Source organism: Marmota monax, unplaced genomic scaffold, assembly GCF_021218885.2.
Source record: "Marmota monax isolate L192 unplaced genomic scaffold, Marmota_monax_Labrador192_F-V1.1 WCK01_AAM20220418_F8-fsc00047, whole genome shotgun sequence".
NCBI classification, from domain to species: domain Eukaryota; kingdom Metazoa; phylum Chordata; class Mammalia; order Rodentia; family Sciuridae; genus Marmota; species Marmota monax.
Genome location: NW_026692072.1, coordinates 3,245,475 through 3,251,474, shown reverse-complemented (window position 1 = coordinate 3,251,474; position 6,000 = coordinate 3,245,475).

Below are 6,000 nucleotides of genomic sequence, written 5' to 3'. Positions count from 1 at the left end.
CCTCAATCAGCATCCCAGAGAGAATGAGTAAGATACACACTAAGAGAGGGGAGGGGAAGGGGGGATAGGAAGGGCAGCAGAATAAAATAGACACTAGTATTGCTGTATGTATATACGTGGCTGTATAACCAATGATTCTGCAACCTGTACAATCAGAAAAATGAGAAATGATACCCCATTTGATTCAAATGTATGATATGTCAATATCATTGTATTGTCCTGAGCAACTAATATAAAAAAAGATACACACTAAGAGCTGGGTATCTTACAAATTGATACAATCTTTCTGGGAAGTCATCTGTAAGAGGAGTCATAAATATTCATAGCCTTTGACCTACCAATTTGCCTTGAAGGAATCCATCTTAAAGACATGATGGGAGAAAAATTTATGCACCAAAGTTCATTGGCACATTATAAAATCAAATCTAGTAGAAATAACCTGTTGTTCAACCTCACAGGAATAGCTAACTTACTTTAGGTGAGGTACAGCCTTACAGTTAGGAAACTATATACTCTTTAAGGTTATTTGGTGACACTTTAGTTACAAAGGAGTTAAAAGGAACAAGTAAAAACTATTTTTAAGAGCATTGGAACTAAAGGTCTTGAGCTGTTCTACTTCTTATGGTCCAATTTCTAATAATTTGTTTCCTCTCTGCAATATGATTTTTGTCACTTCTCCAATTTAGTTTTAAAGGATTTCCTACCAGAAAACATACCTCCCTGGTTATGGCTAAACATTATCCAGTGGACATGGATTTCCAATTTGGCCTTCTATAACCCTAGTTTCCTGGAACAGAAACCCAAAAAATGTCAACAACCCTTAATAAAAGCCAGAAGAAGACATTACCACCACTACTGTGCTCAAAGAACCATCTTAGAAATTTTCCAATATGAACATGTCGAATATTCAGAGAACATTATTAAATTAACATGATTCGTATCCCTTACAGAATCTCCTTGAAGATAGCAGCAGTCCTATGACCTATCACTCAGAACATGAACAGGGCCTTGTTACAAGGAAGTGAACACTTCCATGTCCATTAAAGCAATGTTCTCCCTCAAAAATCCAGAAGAAAACTCTGTTCTGGCAGGAGCTGGGATGAACATGATATTTTTGGTGGATGAAAGGTGAAAGTTTGAATTTATTTTGTTCGTAACAATCGTAGGTATTACCTGCAACACTAAGTAAAAAAAGCAGGTGTGCACAGAGGCGGTGAGAACTTGGAATGTGTGTCCTACTTTATGTGATAGACGACTAAAAGGTGTGATAGCATCAACAAAACACACACACAAGGAAGCAGTTTGTAATTTACCTAGTTTTGTCATTGCAAGAAACTTCACCTTAGGCCATTCCCAATCTCTAAAAGAACTGAATATCCCCTCCACCCAGAAGCATTTCTATTTAGTTGTTTAAAACAAAATATCACTTCCTGTGGGCTGGAATTATAGCTCAGCAGTAGAGTGCTTGCCTAGCATCTGTAAGGCACTGGGTTCGATTCTCAGCACTACATATAAATAAGTAAACAAAATAAAGGTCTATCCACAACTAAAAAGTACTTTTAAAAAGATGGCACTTCCTATAAAATCAATGTTATAAGTTTGGGATTAGTTTCCAGGTCCACCCCACCAAAAAATTATTTTTTTTCATACTGCATCTGAAATAACATTTGCAGTGAACAGATACTGAAAATAATACTATTGCATAAAAAGTATTTCAAGTAGGTTGTGGGTAATTCATGGAAATGAATCATTATTTAATGTGTTTGGGGGGAAATTATTCTATAAATTCTAAACAGGAACACAGGAAACACATCTCATTCTTCTGGCCAAGTTCAAGCCACCAGGTCAAGAACTTCCTGCTGCCCTGTCTCAGACTCCCTCAGCTTTTGCTGCTGCTTTGAGAGTCTCCTTACTGAGCAGTCACCAGGAACATCCATAATTCAGGCTGTAATCTCAGACATGGATAAACCTCCTCCAGTTGTTTCAAAACATGGGTATACCAGAAGCTTAAATACACGTTTTTTAGTGTTGTGTTACAGCATATAATTAAGATTTATTATGAAGATCCCAGTGCCTTGAAAGATTCAGCATTCTCAGATTCAGCATGTCACAAACATCAAACATGCCACAATCAGAGGGAGCACTATTTATTCAATATGCAAATGCAAAGTAAAACAGGAGTGTTGCGATGGGAAAGCATAATTTTCAAAAAGTTAAACACAGGACTGATACAAATGCAGAGTGGACACCTATCTAAGGTTTTATCAATTCATCAATGAACAAAGAAATTAATAAAATGATCAAACTGGCTCAAAGGAGAATTTAAGAAATGGAGATTTTATTCAATGTCAAAAAAATGCTGAAATGAATTCACCTGCTCAATAGATACCAAACTGGTTAGTATCCTGCAGTACATTAACTTCTGTGGGTATATTTTTCCCAGACAGAAATCTATAAGTTGCCGTGTATCTTCAATGTCTGGTCTCTAAAAAGTTCATAAAGAGCAGAGACATACATAAGCACATACTCCAATATAGAAAATAAACTAACAATGAGGTAAGCATGACAAACAAGGCTATTGAAAGGACATGTAGACACCCTTTTGCTTTATTTTTTAAGTTTTGGCTGATTTTTCTTAAGAGTAATTTCCTGAAAATGTGTTCAGAAAGGAATATAACCAAATTCATAGGCATTGTTCTCTACAGTGAATTAACATGGCCCTTAGCTCTGTGGATTCTAACATTGATTTTATCTACACTGTGTACCTGTATACTATCTCAACTCATAGGAAACACATAAGCAAACCAGAGGAAGGAAATCCATTTGCGTTAGAACTGTAATTCACAAGTAGATCACATACCCACCTCCTCTGATGGGCACATTCTTTTCCTCAAGGAAAGGAGTTAATTGGGTCAATTTATTATCTTAAAATTGCTTGGTGAGCAGTGATGAAACTAGGAAAAAATTGGTCCCAATGTAACGGAAATGTGCCTACCTTCCCGTCTGTCCCAAGTGAAAAACAAAGAAATTCCCTCCTTGATCCAAGAACAGGGAAAATTAGTATGGCCACAAAAAGCCTATGTTCTTGATTGGGATTTGGGCATGAGAATAGGAAGGTACACTCTAAGACAACTCATTGCCATGAATAACTTGGAGATTTCTCTAGATCCTGATGGAGTCCCCATGATTGAATCCTGATGGTTTTATAAGAAAAGGGAGGGAGACCAGAATATTCCCGCCTCCCCCCACACACCCTGTCTTTTGCCATTCAGTACCATGTGCTGTCTTAGAATTCCACCAGCAAAAAAACCATCAGAATTTTGAGCTAAATAAACCCTTTCCCTTTATAAAGTTATTCAACCTCTGGTATTTTGTTATAGTAACAAAAGACTAATGCACAAGGCGATTCCAAAACTAAACTTCTGCCTTCTTTTGGCTAAAACTCTGCTCTCAGTCTGGATGGTTGAGTGAGACAAACACATAGCTCTAAAACCTGTTATTACTAACTGAAGTTTCCCCAGAAGCCTTCCTGTACACACCCATGTGTCCACGCCTCTTATCTACCCTCTTTGTCCCCCCACCCCTTCAATTCTCATCACCTCCTCCCTCCTCTGCTCTGAGCACTTTGCCTCATTTTGGTGGAGGAGGAGGAGGGGGAGGAGGGCGTGGAGAAGAGAGAGGATGGTAGGAGCTTCCCTGAAACGTACTGTTCTTGGAGTTTTCCAAAACCATAGTATCCTATGGGGTAGCTCCCCTTCCATGTGCTCCTTTGGCTTCATTTAACCACTGTTGTCAATTATGAAACCATTCAATACGTAATTACTTTTACAATTCAAAGATTAATGACATCAGGATGACTCCCAAATGCCTGCTTTTGAAAACAGATGGCTAGAGGGGAAATTTTGATCCAGGGTACCTCTTCCTCCAAACAGAAAGTACTTGGGAAATGCCTCCTGGATCTCTGACCTTTTTATAGGTTCCCTCATATCTAATTCCTCTTCTGATTAATGCATTCTTCCTTGGTCTGCAATTTTACCAAAGATTAACCTATTGACATCTTTGTTCTTCCTGCTTCTGGCATGGGTAAGATTCTGGCTCTAAAGTGCTTTTGATATATACAACAGATTGCATCTTTTCTCAGAACCCACAGTCTCCCTGGGTGATACCACCTCCTCAAGACTAACTGGGCACAGGCCCCCTTCTGGAAAGCATTTATGTCTCTTTGGCACCTTCTTTCCACTTCAGCTGCACTGACTTGATAGATCCTGAACGACAAAGCAAGCTCATTTTAGCTTTATGGACTTCACAATCGCTGTTCCCTCTGCCTTGATCACTCTGCTTAAGGGTGTTTGCATGAAGAAACCATCATTGAGTTCAAATCTTTCCTTTCCAAAGAGGCTATCTCTGAATACTCTAAAAGGCACACTTTGTCCCAGGATTTCTGAACTTCCAGACCTTTCCACAGCATTTATCACTATTTGACATTATCTCATTTGTTTAGCATATGGTCTGTCTCTCCACCCACACTGAAATGGGAGTCCCACGAGGAACAAGTCTGGTTTATTTTATCCAGCACTGTATCTCCTGAGCTGTACAAATCCACTGTGTGGCAATACGTTCTATTCATTATCTGTGACAGAAGAATAAATCATCCAAAATTTAAAAGCATAAGACAACAAATAATTAGTACCTCGCACCTTTTGTAGGTCAGGAATTCAGAAGCAGCTTAGCTGGTGATTCTAGCTGAGGATCTCTCATGAGGCAACAGTTAGGATATCAGCAGCTGCTGCAGTCAACTGAAGGCTTGATTGGAGCCAGAAGATGGCCTTCTAAAAGGGCACACTTATAGGGCTTTAGCAATCCTCTGGCTATTGGCAGGAGGGCTCAGTTCCTCATCACAGGAGCCTTTTCCAAAGGGATATTTGGGTATCCTCAGGACAGCACAGGGCTACCCTCAGAGTGAATAATTTAGAGAGAACAAGCCAATCTCTTCTAAAACTTAACCTAGGAAGTCACATTATGACATTTCTACAACAGTCTATTGGTTAATGTATCAGCTCTATTCATTGTGGAGGGGGGATTATAAGTGGGCATAAATATGATCTTCAAGGCTGGCTACCACACACATATAATGGTTGCTCTATAAACATCTCTTTAACTAATGAACTGTGTCAATTTTATAATTCAACTCTTAGAAAGCCATCTCATATCCAAATGGGAAAAAATCTCTCACCCTCCCAACCCTACCCCCACAAATCTTTTAATGTGTGTCCTGTTTCATTTTTCAAACAGAATGTGAAAAAGAGCAATCCAGGCATGATAAATTGTGGCTATGTTTTGTACTTACTTTATTTACTCATAGAACACTATTTAAAAATTAGCAGCCCTTCAGGAAACCAGAGCATTGTGGTTGTTAAACCAATATCAGGTAACTCTCCTAGTTAAAATATGTAATTCCTTCCATCCATACAGTACTTCCTATTTTGCAAAGCATCTTCCCATATGGTCTCATTTGAGCTCTGAAAAGAAAGCAAGGTAGATTTTATTCCAACCTTATAGATGGGGACACCTGGCCTGATTACAATTTTAAAAAGAAGCAGAACCAGAAGTACAATTTTGGTATTCTGATTCCTAGTATCAGAAAAGACTTCAAGAAGGAACTCTGCATAATAAGTTGGGTTATGCTGCAGAAAAGAAAACCCAAATATCTCCAAGGCTTAAAGCAACATAGATGTGTTTCTGATCATATTAGTTCAAGGCAGACTGGTTGACCTTCCAAGGCTATCTCCCTCCATGCAGCAATTTAGTGCCCTTCTTCTTATTATAGCTGACCCATGGTTTCTGTGGTTGAACACAAGGAACAGAGTATTGCAATGAAAATCAAATGTTTTGACCTATAAATGACAAACATTCATTCCACTGCCTGCTCATGAGCAAGAACTTGTCTCATGACCCTGGCTGATTGCAAGTAGACAGAGAACTGAAGTTTCCTATTGCCCA